The sequence below is a fragment of the Corvus hawaiiensis genome, chromosome 26 (genome assembly GCF_020740725.1).
Source record: "Corvus hawaiiensis isolate bCorHaw1 chromosome 26, bCorHaw1.pri.cur, whole genome shotgun sequence".
NCBI classification, from domain to species: Eukaryota; Metazoa; Chordata; class Aves; order Passeriformes; family Corvidae; genus Corvus; species Corvus hawaiiensis.
Window position 1 is genome coordinate 17,300,361 of NC_063238.1, and position 17,531 is coordinate 17,317,891.

General features: G+C 37.6%; 1 protein-coding gene across 8 annotated transcripts in view; it reads left to right on the forward strand.

Moving 5' to 3' along the window:
* RALYL (RALY RNA binding protein like) overlaps positions 1–17,531 on the forward strand; it is a 388,415-nt gene that overhangs the window by 242,502 nt on the left and 128,382 nt on the right. The gene's annotated exons all lie outside the window — the stretch shown is intronic.

The following is a 17,531-nucleotide window of genomic DNA, read 5'->3' on the forward strand; positions in this document are numbered from 1 at the left end:
CAGTCTCCCTGTGTTTGAAAACAATCTAAATTACTTTGGAGAAAAAAAAAAAAAGCCTGTTTGTGAAGAACAATAATAATGTTCACTTAGAAGTCCACAATGATTTGAAGGATACTGTAATAACAAAATCATCGCATTTACTTGCAGGGTCAAAACCAGTAAAATTCAGTTCTTGTGTGCTCAAGGCAATAACATCCTGATGATGAGACTGTGTTAACGAGTATGTGAAAGAACCCTCATGACCTTTCATTATTATTTTCTGAAGCTCTTGTGATGCCATGATGATTTTTTTACCTTTTCTTTTATACCTATTATACCTTTTTACAACTTCTATATTCTTAGTGCTTTTTGCCTACATTCTTGGACTTGTTTGTTCAGCTAGGAGACTGAACATTTTAGAAGCTTCATAGGTAGGGGTTAGTGTGCCCCAGACCCCAAGGTCGTCTCCAGAGCATGTTCTGTAAACTAAGATAGAGCCATCCAGGGGAAGGTTCCTTGGGGAGGGGGAGCTCATTCAAGCCTCTCACTGGGGAATTTTCAATAGATATCCTAATTAGTAAGACCTATAATGTTATATCAGATCTTTTGGGGGTGTGCATTGTGGTGTGCATTTCAGTGCATTCGACCTGGACGTAGTGCACCTAAGGATCCTTAAAACAAACACCAAGGTAAAATCCTTTTTTTCCCTTCTAACTGTGTTTGACTCTTGATTTTAAGACCAGGAAAAGGCATCAGTTGCTGCGACCATGACATTTCAGTATACCAAGGATGCCATTATCTCCTCACTGATTTGGCTATGAGGTTGTAGTTCTTAGTAGAAAAGGTAATTTCTTTTAAAATGAGTATTTTATTTTAATCTATACTTTCCTGTTTCACAAAAGTCGACCTCTTCTACTAAGAAGTTAGTCCCATAATTCCAGATGAAATGTGTAACAGCTGTCAGTTCCTGTCACTTCAAAGTTTGGGCTTATTGAAAATAATTAAATGTTAGCACTTACGTTTAAGAGCCCATCAATGTACTGTTAAAGCACCTTCCAGTATAGCAGAAAGTACTTCGGCTAACTTGTGTTCCTTGTGGTCCCCTTTTTCCAATCTTATCTTAAAGGAAAGGAGAATGTGCACGCATGGTACCATGCTTTCAGAGCTGGTAGTTTCTTTATAAACACACTGCCGTATTTTGCTATTCCTAAAAATAAAACATTTTTGTACTTGGAATAGTGTTGCAACTGCTTGACTCTGCCTAGCAGGCTGCAGCTCCCTGTGAGCACAGCAGGGGTTACCTAGGGCCATGCGATCAGTTGCATCCTGGAATCCATTTTGGACAGCCCTGAGATCTGGCTCTGGCAGCCAGCAGCATTACAACGCAGTGGATGGTAAAGAAGGTAGAGAAGGGTCTCCCATGAGGGTGGTAAGATGGCTTTATTCACATCTTGTCCCAGAGCCCTCGGAGGCAGAGAGAGAGAGACCGCATGGTCTCGGTGCGGGGTGGTTTTGTCAGGGGCCATGGGGCGGTCCCTGGGTGTGGCTGGGGTACAGGAACCGATAGGGAGAGCCAAGGCTAGAGCACAGAGCAGGGGGAACTTGGCATCACAGAATCAGGGAGTTAACAGGCTACCACAGAATAGAAATCCTTGAAATTTCTGATTATCCTGACTTCTTATGGACATTTTCTCTGCAGAAGGAGAAACCTTTCTTATACACAAATCAATCTTCCTTTTATAATAAAGAGCTTCAGTATCCAAAACTGAAAATTGGTCTAAAACTCCAAGTCCCTGTGCTGGTGTTACAGACAATCTTTCAGCTGCTCCAGTTCCAAGCTATTCAGTATGCATGTGAGAATGAGTCTCCTTGTCCCAGAAAGGAGGAGCCTTTAGAGATTACCTCTTTGGTTAACAGTGCTTCTCTATAAAGTGCAGAACATCACTTTAAATTCAAAGATTATCAGATTAGGTATATTCATTAAATGTGAAACAGGGTTCAAAGACAGGCAGGATGAAATGTTGTTAAGTAACTTGACTAAGAAGTGATACACTGCCCGATTACAGCAATAGCACACATTCTTATTTAGTGCCCTGCTTTACAAAAATCACTATGCAGTTTGAATCTGCCTGTCCAGTTCTCAGCAGGTGAGAGATTTCTGGGAAGGAGGCACTCTTAATTTTTCTACTAATTGCTGAAGTATATAGTCCCTTTCCCAAGAAAAAGGCAGAAGCAGACCACAATAGTAATGTGTTACAGGTGAGTAGGTCCCAGAGGGAATTCCAAACCACAGGAAAAGAAGGAGAAACGTTCCAGTTTAAATGCATTCCCCTAACTATTCTGTTCATTAATTTGGCCCTGGAAAGATTCTCAGAAGGTCCATTTCCCTACTTTGAGTCTGGTTCAGTACTTCCAGTTCATTCTTGGCAGACATCTGGTTTGGGTCTCAAACTTCTAATAAAGGGAATTCCATAATCTTCCTAGGAAGTGCATTTAACAAAAAACAAACCTACAAATGTAATGCAAGAATCTCTTTATGCTCATTAAAATGATTACTCGTTTTGATATCCTTCCAGGCTTAATATTTTTTTAATATTTGGAGTTTTTAATGTCCTTTCTTTCTTTCTTTCCTAGACATTGGATATTTCAGTATTTCTGAGTACATCATGTTTTTTTAACCTTTGGAGTATTTTTTTGTCTTTCTCCATATTTTTTTATTATAGCACTGCAAAACACAATGCTATCCTAATTGATGCCAGAGTACTGACTACTACAAATGAATAATATGGACAAACTTGCTAAAAAATTTTGTCTTCATATGTGAAATTTAAAGATACAACATTGAATGTACTTGGAAATTCTTTTTAAATGTGTTTCTTAACACAGGATGATGGACCCTCTTTTCTGGACTGTGCTTTGCTGAGACAGTTTGGACCAAATAATTCTTGAGGTCCCTTCCACCCTGGTATTCTATGATTCTATGAACCCCTCAAAATTAATATTATTGTCTAGAATTTACCTTCTTATTTGCAGATCCCACATGATCAGTGCTATCAGTGCAATATGAGTAGTTTACAACAGAAAATTTCTGTTCTTACAACAGCCAGTCTTTCCCAATGCTGTCTTTGAGAGGTAATTGTCAAAGAGCTTTATTTATGGTAGAGGTTGCAACTCAGCCACCTACATAGAATAATATATTATAAATTAGTTTAACTCTGACAAGTACCACAATAACAAGGAAAAAAACAATTCTTGGTGGCCTAAAACACCGATAGATTAGTACTTGGAAATACTGGATAGGCCCAAATGCCAAGATTCACCAAAAGCAGACTTTAGCTTTAGCAAGCTCAGACACATTGTTGCTTCTTGTACTTTTCCTGTGACGATAATAGCTTCAAGATGACCTTTGCTGACTTTATTAGAGAAGCATTTACACTTAACCTAAACCAGAAGGACAGAAATAAAACACAGCCTGTTAAGTGCGCAATAACATATTTCAGCTAAGTCTGACGAAACCTATTGCTAGGTTGCCTCAGTCTGACCTCCTTTCTCATGGAGGTGTTTTTTGTGACTCATAAAGAGCTTTCACATTTAGGGCATTTCAAAGCCACAACTCAGCAGGAGCCCAGTTAAATGCTCCTCAAACAGCTTTGTGAGGCACATGGATACAACTGGAGAAATTGTAGACTACTTCAGACGAGCTATCAAACTAGGCTACCATTTAACCATCTATCTTTCCCCGCAGAAAAATTCCATGGCCTTTTCCAGTTGTTCATATCCTTAGTATCAGATAATTTGTTTTGTGAGAACTCCCTGGTAATGTTAAGCTCTGGAAGGAAACAAACTTGTAAGTCAGTGACCTACATTTAAACCAATATGATGGCACTAGAAATCAGCAGAATAATTGGCTTAAGACTTACTGATAATATGATTTCAATGTGTTTGTGTGTGTGAGTCCACTTGCTACAGTTGTCTCACAGTAGTAAACTCCTGTATTTCCAAATATTTTTGGTCCAAAGATGCCCAAAAAATGTATGTATATTTCCCAGACTCTATTCACTTTCCGTCCCGTTGTAAATAGTCATCCTTCCCTACAATTTCCACTTCTCTCTGAAAGAAAAGGCAGGTAGAGGAGCATTGACTCCTACCACAGCTGCTGGCTATTCTGTGTCTCTCTCAATGACAAAACCTTTACAAGCTGCTCTCTTCATATTAAAACAAATTTTGGCTTGAAGGATAGCCTCCTTCATGATGCAAGGCAGACCTCTCCACGCCAGGACTGCCTATTGAGTGCTGACACCTTCAGTAATGGCTTCACAATGGAGAAGTTTTGGAGCTGCCTACATATAGATTTAACACCAGCAAACCAGGAAAATAATTAAGTATTTGAGCACCAAAGTGGATACCTACCTCATGCAATTATGAGAGCCTATTATTTCCTATTTTTCTAAAAGTCCTACTGAGACAAGTACATTGTTCTCAGTGGGAGAAAATTACACTCTGAATTAATTACTCACTAATTAGTAGAGTATCCCCATGCTTTCTTGCCCCACACCTTCTCCTGCTGAATTGTTTAGCATAAAACACTTCATATCTTACCGTGTTTGAATGGGTACTCTTTGCATCAGGAACAGATAGCTTTTCTCTACCTTTTCTTTTTTTTCTAGATGAACTACTTATATGACCCTGTATTACTCTGGCATTCAAAGATTCTGCAGTCTTTAATGCATTTAGTTTCTTATTTCAGGAAACAGGAATGCAACTACCTTCAAAAATGGATGAATCAGACATAGATAGCGTAGGAGCCACAGGAGGTACAAGGAAAGTTTATAATACCTGTATTTCAGCTCCCATGGGGTCTCATAGTGCTGACTTGGTCACCTAACATTCCTCTACAACTTAAAGTGCATTGCAAAGGGATTTATAGCAGCTGGCATCCTGTGCTAGGAAATGTCTAAGTTAACCCACGGTAATACCAAGGAGAAGTACAGGTTTTAAATCTGCCCTTCACAGAAGATTTCGTACTTTGGAGTTACCAAAGGCATTTCCTCCAGCAAGAACTCTGTCCTTCTGCACCCTGGATGTTTCTGTCTCAAACAAATAAAGGTCAGGGACCTTCTTGGAGCATTGTTAGAGGAAGGAATGTCCTTTTTTCACACCTTATCTACCAGATCAAGGTTGCAATATCCATGCTACATAGGGATAATAATTTCTGGTGCCACCCTGGGCTTTTTGCTATTGTGATGAGAACAGAGAATACATCTTTTCCCTGCGCAGAATTGAATCAAGTTTAAAATTATGAAAACCTCTACAGAAACCTTTCCAGATTTATAAAGGTATAATAGAATTAACAGTGTATTTTGTAGATAAGAGAAAATTACTTTATGCAAATCTTGGAAAGCTGCTATTACATGGAGTATTATTGACACTCATTGCTGATAATAATGTCTCATGTATGTCGCACTCATGGCCACCAAGTCTGTATTTGGTAGTCTCTTAGGGAGTAGGTGGAAAAGCAAATAGCCCTTCAGTCTCAAAGGAACAAATATTGCTAATACAACTCTGTGAATCATAAGGTGCTGCTTTGATTTGAAAACAACACAGAGTAGTGTGTTCTGTTTCTTTACATCACAGGTTTCAGGGTCTTCAGGATTTCCACTGAAGGTCAAACCTTCCTTAGTATCATTTTTAACTTTACCTTGCCTATAACCACAGGACTCCTGAAGCTGAGGTTTAAAAAACAGCTAATTAAATATATAAATAATCTTGCCCTTTGAAATTCAAGTAATCAGTGTTAAAACTTTGTTAATAAAATAAGGAGACCTTGAGGTGATGTTTCTCTGGTAAGAGTTAACAGCAAAGATTGAAAGAAATACTGAGTATTTCAGTGTCCTGACAGAAAGCACCATATAACTTTCTCACTGCTATAATAATTTTAATATTTTTAACAATTTTAAAGTTTATAGATCAAAAATATTTTATATGAATTTGTCACTGCAGTAATGCAGCTTAGATTTCCCTTACTCTGTACCTATATATACACATACACTGTGTCAAAGGCAAGTATCACTCAGAACATATGACCTTGAAATCATTCACAACGTTTGGTCTGTAATACTTCAGAGCTATGCATATTTTCCTCATTGCAGCTGTGGGAAATTTGTCACAGTCCTATAGCAGACTCTGCTCCTTAAATAAGAAAAAAAATCTGTCATTTCCTTCAAATCTCCAAAAATAGACCGCTTATAATTATGCCACACCACTGAGTTGTCTGCCTTTGCCCATAGGAAACAAGTCTTTGCTTTCTTGCATAGAAAATGCTTTCTGTGAGTGAATTGTCTCTGCAATGATGCTAAGACTGAGAAAGATGGAACATGCAGTACCAAGAAAAAAAAAAGCAGCTATGTTTACTGAGAGCATGAGAGCTTTCAAAGAGATAAAAAGGAATGCTGTTCTCTTCCTTCCTGACTTTCTTTCCTGTTGAGGGCAGATTGAATTTGTCCTAGATTCTTGCAAATATATTTTATCCCTATTAGTCACTATCTGTGAAGGTTCTCAGCAGTGCCTATTGCTGTGGAGAGTTTAATGGCTCTCAAGTCATTCTCAATTTGGAATTTAATTGTTACCTTGTAAATCTTTACCAATTTCTGTTGACAATTTTTAGTGACATGAAGACTTGTATGTTTTGCATGGTGTTTTAGACACTAATTAACCTGATTATTCCTTAAGCTATATGCCCTAAATTAGGGACTCCAGATTAGTTCTATTTTTAGATATCTATCAGATATTAAGCTACCTCCCCACGGTACATGAAAGAGTCAATGCGGTAATAGGTTACACTGCATCATCCCGGTGCAAGACTTCAGACATCCCCAAATGTGACATTTTTTTGAACCATGTAAAATTGCATCATTGGGCTTCATTCGTTGTGGCTGTGCTCTGGGATTTCTCTGGGGTATCTGGAGTGTTTTAACTGTAGCTATCTGAAACACTTTGGTTCTTTTCTGTCTGAGTTGTTCCAGGTACTGACTGAGTGTGCTACCACTGTCCAATTCTGGTTTCTTTTTATTATACTTCAGAATTATTTTCTGCCAATGCTATTTAAAAATATATTAATATTTTATTTCAGTGTCATTATAATTTCTTCATAGCTACTGTCCAATTTATTTTAAGCTTGGTTTTTTTCATGATATGAACAACATATGCATATCCTACATTTAGAATTTAAGAAAAGTTATGATTACTTGCACAGACCAATCTATTAATGTATGCAAAATGAAATGAAATAAGTAGTGAAATAAGGAACACTAAGATTTAAAGCATATTGTCCTTGGTGTTTATGGATTTTCATTGAGTCTGGATGTAATATCATCCTAGATAAAATTGTACATGTACATTTTCTTAATAAAATCCCATTCAGTGCCCTGTGCCACTATTATTTTTGAAGATTTCTTCATTTTCTTGAGGTCTTTGGCAAATCAGTAGGGTAGAAGAGTGTGCTTTTTGTTTGATTTTCAAATGCTTGTTTTGCAGTTAGGCAAAATAATGATGAAAGAAAGATTGACTTATTTTATTCCTTTGCTTTTAAACTTACTATTTGTGTTCAGAGTAGCTTTTTTTCCTCACTAGGTTATTGATTTTTCAGCAGAGTTGACTTACATTAAGTTTAGGTGACAGCTACCGCAGATGCCATTGCATATCAGAGGTGGCGTGCAGGGATCATGGCTGCTACCTGTGCAGGTGGAGAAACAGTGGGGAAATAGAGACAGAGGATGGGGATATTTTCTCTTGACATATTGAATATTTAAAGTCATGGTGCAGAGGCTATCAAAGCCACAGCAGTTTGAAGGGAAGAACAAGTTTGGATAGACTGTTTAGAGCTCAAAGACAACTTGAGTCACAACTCAAGACAGCTTTTTTCCTGGTGGGAACTGCATGGTGACAGTTTAAAGTGGGCCACCTAAAGAGAGACAATACTTAGTTCTATTTAATTGAATGGATCTATCCGAACACCTCTAGCAGACTTTCAGATATAGGAGAGTTTCATCACTACACAATCAAAGTCAGTTTTTGTGATTTTGAATGCATCACTCCATTGTATGCCATTTATGCGTATTTGTATGCCTCACCAACTCCGAGGCACATGCAAGTGACCTGAGCTACAGCCAGAAGGACCTTGCTCATCTGGAAAGGAAATCTGAAGCACAGAGCAGAAGACCACATGAAACTGGTTTTTTGTCTTGAATTGGCTCACCAGACCTTTTAACTGTCGTAAATAGCTGTTTTGATGTCATTGCCCATAGACCAAGGAATGAACTGATGCAGTTCTGCGTATCCAAGATAATTAGCACTTCACATCATCTCAGTGGTCTTAGAAAAGTTGTCTGTAATGATACTTTGTCTGACATTTTCTACTGGAGAAGGAAAAATTTAAAAAAACCCAACCCTGTAAGAATTGTAGAAACCCACTAAATCCTGTCAGAGACTGGGATACAGTGTGCTGGACAATATTATGGAAGGAACTGATCAGCAGAAATATTCATGAGGTAGAGCAGTGTAAGCAAAATAAACTTTAATATCCTAGAAATGAGTACTGGTAGTATTAGAGCAGCAGAGGTCTTGGGAAGGAGATGGCACAGAGCCTTCATCAAAAGTGTGTGTGAAGATTGTCAGTGTATCCTTAAAATGCAGAGGATGGGAGTCAGGAAGGAGAGAGTGTGTGTGCTTGGGATAAAAAATTAGGAGATGGAGGGATACAGGCAACCCCGGTGGATTCAATGAGTTCAATCTATGGAGGTGACAAGGCCTTTTGATCCTTTTTTGACAATGTAGTGAAATTTGCTGAGTGCAGGTGAACAGACAGTGTAACTGGGAAAGTATATATGCAATTTCTTGATTAATTAGTATAGGCTGTTTCAGACATCCAATTTCTTCTGCATGACCAGTGGGGATCTTACACAGTCCCACTGAAGTCTTTAAAACTTTGTGCCAACACGTATATCCAGTCACGTGAAAGTTGTTTGCAGAATCAGAGCTTTTTTCCGAAGTTCAAATCTAAACTTCGCTATCGTACCCAATAGAAATTCAAATAATCTCAGCTACTGGCTAGCCAGTTATCTGATAAGTAACTGCAAAGGAATACTAAAAACTAGTTTGGTGCATGTTAGTGCAGTATGTTATGAACTGTATTCAGTTTTCAGGCTACCTAGCAGCTTTCAGTGCTGTTTTCCTTCCCCCCCCCGCCCCCCCCTTTTTTATTTTATTTTAAATTTTTTTTCTTCTTTTCTCTATTTATTTTTTGACTATAATTTAATACTGCTTTTCCTTTGCTTTACTTTTCTCCTGAATCCATTTTCAAGATCTCTCCTAGGCAATATCTGACCTTGCTGTTAATTATTTGCCCGCAGTTGTGGAGCTGTAGCCTAATGCAGAGCAACAGTACTGAACAGGGCCATCCATCTTCAGCCTCTTAAGCTATGAAATCTCATCTACAAATAATGAAAATCTTCTATGCCCTACAGGTTCTAGATTCAGATTTGATTCTTGACTTGCAGCTGAGCCCTAGCTAGTGCACAGAAAGAGACCTGCCTGTTTTGTCAGTGCAATCATTTTTATGTCAATGATACTGAGAAAAATGTTAGATATCAAAAAAATACTTATTACCTCAGTCTATGTTAGAATTTATTCTAACACCTAGACAAAAATACATAAGAAATTTCTCAATGTCTTGGGGATTACAGACTTATTTTACCACTCTTTTATTTACTTGTGTGTTTTGTTTGCTTTTATTTACCTTTTGTTTCCCTTCTGTTTTATTTTACTCCACTATGAATCACACCCGATACCAACAGGGTTTTTTTTGTCTGAGAAACAAGCAATAAACCATGTGCTTGCTATTTTTCCTCTTGCTGTAACAAATGCAGTGCAATATTTACTCCTAAGCATAGATGGTACTTGAAAGCAAAACACAGGATGAGCAGTGGGAATGCTGGATGCACACAAACACCGTTGAAGCCCAAACCTTGGAAGGTACTTTGCTGCCACCATCTGATACAACCTTCAATTGCATTTGCTCGTGTATCAGTATCGAGAACTTCGGGGATTGAGATAGCCCGGCTCTGTGAAGGAATCTACGGATGATTTGTAACTACAAATGTATCTGGAAGTGAGTTTCAAAAATTAAATTTGTAATAAATTAATTCCCAAGTTAGATCCCGTTATAATTAATAGCCGACTTTGTCAGAAAGGGAGCCTGGGACAACTTGCAGATGAGACTTGTCCTGAAGTTGTCAGGAGAGAATGAGGCATTCATGAGGCAAATTGCAAAAAGAACTTTATTGCAATGGTTGAAAAAATTTACACAATTTGTGTTAAATCTCCAGGGACAAGCTTCAGATACTCCACCACCTCTACAAGTCACATCTTTTAGTATGGCCCGTGATCTTTACAAGTCAGGGTTAAAAATAAGCTCTTGAATTATTGTCTAGTTATGCAAAGAATTTTTCAGGTGTATTGGACACCTAAGAAGTTCCATGCTAGGAAACAGTTATCCCCTGTGTTAAGTTTTCAGCACTCAAGTATAACAGCCAAAGAGAAGTCATGCATTCCACAGTAGATTTTGCTTTTTTAATTCCAAATAAGAATAGTTTGTCACTTTAAAACATCAACGCAATCTTACTATTACAGGACAGATGACTTTATCCATAAGTCATGTGTCCCTTCCTTATACTCTATGTGACATGGAAGCAGACATTTATATTGGTCTTCGGTGTCTCAGCATCTCAGCCAGACCCATTCTGGCATCTCCTCTCTTTCCTGAGCTGTGTAGTGGCCAGATCTGAACTTCTGGTTCTACTTATATTCTGCTTAAAAAATGGATATTTGTCCTCACTCTTTTTTGAACCATGTTTTTGGTTGTAATAGGGAAAAGTAAAAGAGCAAATAAAATTCAAGATGTACTATTTGTGGGGGGAAAAAAGAGAAGGAACAAAGAAAATAACAGGACGAAATAGAGCAGTGAAGCAGATGTTTGGCATCTGGCCATAGTGGAATGAACTCTCTCCACTGAATTCTCTCCACACTGAATTTTCTCTCCACACTGAATTCTGTATTTGTCTTACATTGAAAAATAATTAACTTGTAGAGCAGCAGGTTCAGAGAGCCGTGAATGTGGTGATAGAGGCAATTAGCCCCTATCAGAGCCATTGTTTCAAGCTCTCTGAAAAGTCAGCTGAGTATTATTAGCTAGCCCTCTGCAGTTAGATGAGTCAGACAACTTCTTTTCAAAAATAAAGTTGACATTCCAGAGCACTTGTGTGTGGCAGGGTGAATTCAGTAGCAAATTCCAGTCATGGCATGTGTAAACTCATAATTATGATACTTACAAAGCTGGGAGAGGAGAAAAAGTACTTTTTTTTTTATTTATTGGATTCGTTTTATGCATTGCCGACTACCCTCTCCAGTCATTGTTATTTGGGATTCTCTTTTTTTTACCATCTTTTCCCCCATCACTCTCAATGTTACAGGTTTATTGAAGCACAGTGACACCCATTAACTGTACTAAGGATCTTTTGCAGTCTTTTCACAGGTTCTTTAACAATGATACTCAATATGTATGTAGGATATCTTCTACAAGGAAGAACAGATGACTTAATTTCTGTCAAGTCAGCAGAATTTATAGTTTTGACACTGTCTGCCCACATGCAATGGCTTTAAACTGAAAGAGGGTAGATTTAAATTAGATGTTAGGAGGAAATGTAGGTGATGAGGCACTGGAAAAGGTTCTCCAGAGAAGTTGTCTATTCCCCACCCCTGGAAGTGTTCAAGGCCAGGTTGGATGGAGCTTTAAGCAACTTGGTCCAGTGGAAGGTGTTCCTGCCCATGGCAGGGGAGTTGGAACTGGATGATCTTTAAGGTCACTTACCCAAACCATCCTATGAATCCATGTAATCCCCTTACTCCATCCTTCAAAACTTAATAAAACAGGCAATCCTTTCCCTCTGTTCTGAAGCTTTACCTCTTTCAGAGGACGTTAAATGGGCATTTAATTGAGAATGGCCCCAGTATCACAGCTCAATTGCTGTAAAAACCCAGACGATGGTGCCCTAGAACTGAAATCTTTCAGCTCTTTTTCTTATGTATTACCACTGCCAAGGCAAAGCATACAGAGAACAGAGCAGGCAGAAGCATGAAGATCTGTCTGATGGCTGAATCTCTTCCAGTCATTCAGTTTTACTCTCCTGTCAGCCACAAACTTAATTTTGTACAGAGGCTTGCAGTTGTGTGTGTTTGGTCTGTGTGTGTTTGGTCTGCCTTTGTGCACTCCCATATGTAATAGAAAGCTCTATAGTAGTTTACCCTGCAGCATTGCAGCAAGGGACTGGACGAGCATTTTGGAGATCTAGGTACAGAAGAACCCTGAAGTGTACATAGATATATGTAAAAGCAAAATACTTAAGGTTACTATGAAGAAGCTCTTGAATGAGGAATTAACCCACTGTTCATTCTGGTGATTGTATTTTAGATTGCTTCACTGTATATTGCCCAAGTTACTTCCTCCTGGTGATCAAATTTCTTAACTGCATTATTAGGTTAAAGGTTACTTTACAGAAAGCACATAGACTTAATCAAAAGTTTCTATTAGTCATGTTTTGCTCAAATTCCATGTGCTACTCCAAGATAGTGAGCTTCTTAAGATACTGCTAGTATTCTGCTGTCTATACTGTAAAAAACAGGGAGTAAATAATTTTGCCACATATGTTTAGTAGTAACGTGGCAATTTTTAGTCCATAAGAATTAAGATTTTACTTTCCTTGTTCTCAAGCAACTATGTCCTATGTAATATTCAGGAAAATTTTCTGCACTTTCATAAAATGCATTTCTTTTAGGACACTTTCCCTCTTAGCAGCAAACAAAACTCTTTCTAGCCTAAAAGACCGACGTAATGATTCTGCTTAAAGAACTGTAAGTTATTGATGTGGTAGCATAGTTTTTTAGTTGCTGAAAATGGTCTTTGAATAAAAGCTTCTTAAAATATGTTGACACTAGAGGAAATAGAGAATTTTGCTCAATTTCTTGACAAGAGTAATTGTGTATAGGTATATAATCAAAATCCATCTTCAAGCTAGGCTGAGTCTGTATATGGTCTAGACAAGTTCCATGGCTTGCTTGTTATTTCATGATGATCCTATTAATTCAAATAAGCAAACCTGATGGAATGTTTCAGGAGACATTTCTGTACTACAATTAGATATTTTTCAGATTAAATCCTTTCCTATGGTTAGGAACTTGTTACAACACAAACCTTGAACAGAGGTTTTGGATCCATACTTCTGGCATACAGTGCTGTAAATCCTTTAGCTTCCACAATAAATGGTCACTAAGTTGTTCCCTAGGGACAGAATAAATTAAAATTAGTACATATCTGATGGTCCGTAGAGTCCCTGGGGACCTAGTGAGGCAAGGCAGAGGAGAGGTCCAGAGCCATGCTCAGTTCTCTTCTATTCCACCTACCCACCTCTGCTCCAGGCATGCGGAAACCTGGCAGAAGTTGCCATCTTCTTGTTCAATACTCCAATGATGAAATTATTTGTAGCCAAGACCTCAGGGACATTGCTGGTACATACTGTCTGAACCTCTCAGACTGCTTTTTATATAGAACCAACAATGTTATAAAAGAGTCCTAAACAAATATATTTCTATTTATATCTCTGTTCATGGTTTTTATTATCTTCATTTTTTTTCTTAAGAAATTAAGCTTCACAGCTTTCAAATGAATTCTTCAGATATGTTGCTGGTGGAACAGCTAAGACAGGTTTTGAGGATTGACTGTTGCTACCCACATTCAGTCTACCTAACTCTTTATATTCATGCAAAGAAGCTAATTGCTAGGATGGACATTAAATTAAACCCTCAATTCAAAGATAACCCTTATCATTCTTACTTGTGGATTACTTCATTATAATAGTTTCCTTTGACTGCAAACAAATTCCCTATATTTCAGCTTCAACACTGTGCTTTTAATTTCATAAGAGAAATTTCAAGAATCATGTAAATCTCCTAGAAATAAACCTGCTATCCTGCCCTTCATGCCATTGCCTCCAGGTAGGGTAGAATGGATCTTGTTTTTATTGTGAAGTATTTCAACATTTTATTGACAATGTATCTTTTCTTTTTTTAATAATGCAGAAGTTCTCTATCATTAAAAAATACGCAGTTTTAATTTTTTTTCTATCTCACCTGAACAGAACTCAAATGCCACATATCAAATGTAGGCTTTCATGTCCTAATTTTAGCTACAGTGCTATGATAAACATTAAGACAACAGAAATAGAAATAGAAATAGAAATAGAAATAGAAATAGAAATAGAAATTAGAAATAGAAGGAAATAGAAATGGCAATACAAATAGAAAGAACAGAATAACAGAAATAATAGAAATAATAGAAATAATAGAAATAATAGAAATAGAAGTAATGGAAATAGAAAAAACCTTCCAGAACATTTTGAGCCATGTCACAGGTATACTTCTTTTCCTAATTCAATAGAACTTCAGTTCTCTTGAACTCTCCTCAAGAAATTCTCCTCAGCCATTTTTTCTCTTCTTCAAGTAGGTAACAGAGAACAAGTAGAATATTTTTGTTGTTTGCGACAGAAGTTTCATATGGGCAAAATGAGCTTTTTATGAATAAGAAAATAATTCATAACTCAGTGTTTGCCTTCAGGATTCATAGCCAAATCCACCACTATAATATGGAGGCAAAAATGTTTGGCCACACCTAATGGTAATTAAGCTGAACCAGGGAATGTTCCCAGGCTCAGGACCTAAATCATCCAGAGCACAAGTTTTTAGAATCATCTTGGGATGATTTAGGCTTGAGTCAACTATCACTCATCTGGCAACACTAAGGCATATTCTGAAATAAATCTTGAGTCAAGGCCCATTTTTATATCTGCTTGCAGCTACCTTGTGTTGGAATAAAAGTGTTTAATTGTGCTGATATGGGCTATTCCATGATAGGCTTTGATGCAAGAGAAAATTCCTAAGTGTGTTTCATTTTCAGGTACCCTCTATGTGTTGTTAAGGGGTATTCAACATCCAGAAATCCTCAATTACATGTCACTGCCAGTAACCCTCAATATTCCAGGGGCTTGGATGACAGCTTGTCATTTGAAGAGCATGAAAAATAGTAAAACTTTTTTGAGAATTTTTCTGTCTTAACAGAAGGGTGATAATAACTGCATGGGTTCGTATGCAAAACCACACTGAATATGTTGCAAGACTTGGAGAAAGAAATTACAAGATCATAGCAGCAGAGAAAACTTTAACTTCTTCAAGCAAAAAAAAGAGCTATGTTTAACATATGCACATGACTCTGAATTTATGTCTCTTGCATTGTGGGTGGTGAGGGGAATATAAGACTGGCTGCTTGCATAAATGAGAAATGTAATTTTGAAGGTGAATTTTTTAGCAGACACAAATTACCAGACCACAGATATGACCTTGTTATCTCTTCACTGTGATAAATGGAAAGAGAGAGGATCTGCTTCATCAATGTATACCATCTGGACACTTTGTCTCCTTGGGGACCACCCTTAAGGCAGGGAGGTGGCCACTACAAATTGTCCATATCTTGTGAGAAGCACCTGGAAGCAAAATCTGGTGCCTGTATCTTCTTCATTCCCTGTGGAAGCTGCAACTTTTAAACATTTCATGTTTGGGGTTTCAGGCAAAATGAAAAACAGATACTTTGCTGATCCATAGCAGACTAAACAGGTTTTTGTAGCTCATCTAAGTCTAAACTTTTGATGAAAACTTGTGAATTTTCCATAGGATTGCTTAGCAAATGTCAATTATTTGTCAAAAGAAAATATTCATTGTGTCTCAGCTGGTTAACAGAGCTTGTCAGATGAATCAAAAAAAAAAAAAAAAAATTACATCACACCCTATTTTATCCTTTCTTGCTCTGAGCCATTTCTATTCTCATAATCTCTAAAAAACTGGCAAAAGTGTATGACGCTTTCTTTAAACTTAACAACTTTGTTAATTTCTGGTTTTTTCCTTAAATTCACTGAATTTGCAGCTCTCATGGTGACCACTACAGTATTTGCATTCTGTTTTGCGTTTCTGTTGGACTAATAACTATCATTGACCACAAGATGGCAAGGTTTCCTCACTTTTCTGCGACGAGAAGACAGCAAAAGGAAAAGAGGGAGGGATGCAACAATGTGGAAAGAGGGTCAAAGGAAGAAACACACATAAGGACTCTGATTTCTCTTACATCGATATTTCCAATTTAACAAGTAAGCACATAACAATCAGAGCAGTGTAAAAAGTCTGGTGAGATCCCTTAGAGTTTGAACAAAAATAATATATTTGCTAGTTTTGTCCTGATGTTTGCCAGACATCCTTTTTCCGGTAGGTGTTGTCCATTTTTTCATACTGGAAAATTCAGTATTTGCATTTTATGCTCTTCCCCTTCGAGGTGCCACCTTAAGGAAGAAGTGTGGGTATCAGTAGTATTATAGAATTTTTTGTTAGATGATAGTATAAGAAGAATATGGAACGTAATCGAAAATTATGCTTATGCTTTTTTGCTTTGCTTGCTTTTGGCTATGCAGATTTACCAGTTAACCAACCTAAAGCTAGTATAATGTTTACACTTCAACTGCAGTGTGAATAAAAGCCAAGATCTTTCTTGGGTGTAAAAGGTTTTCAGAGAGACCCGAAATATCTTACCTAAAAAACAGCAGATCAAACAATAACAATGTCAAATTACAACTTCAGGGCATAATTTGGTCAAATTCATTTGAATTTAAGCAACCTGGTTGTTCTGTGTCTGGAGCAGTTTTAAAATTTTCGCATAGTTCCTCTTTTTCCTCATTTGAATGCACTGAGAATCAGAAAAACATCTTCATTTGTACCGTGTGATGGCAAAACAAACACGTAGCTCTACTGAAAACTTCCACATTCCCACAAAGAGCAACACAACATCTTAAAAGTAAGTGAAATTAATCCCTTCAAAAAGAAATTTCTGGTAACACCAACTACCACAGGCACAAAACTCAGCAGAATTCGCTTCTGGAGGAACCTTTTTCTTCGGGAGTTGCAATGGAAGCTCGTGTCAGCAGATGGCACTGGAGACAAAGCTGTGAGACTGAACTGGTCCTCTAACAAGGTCCAGAGATTTAAATATTTTATCATTTTTAAGTTTTTCCTTAGATCAAAGCGCCATAACTAAGGTCACGCCCTCTGCCTTGTATTATAAATCCTTGTACGAAGTCTGTGCCACCACCCGTGTAAAAGTCACTGATGCAGCCCCATGATCTCTTTTCCATACATGCAGTTCAGGCAGGTTGCAAAAGCAAACTGTTTTGACACATTTTGATCTACTGAAGTGCACTTTGGGAAATACAGACACTTCCTTTAAAAAAAGAGAGGGTCTTTGATGAGGTGGGAGGCAAGCAAAAGAAGGAAAAATTATTTCTGGAGAGTCTTACTATTATTTAACAAATCCACAAGTGTCAGAGGGAGAGATTTAGAAAGTCTGGGTG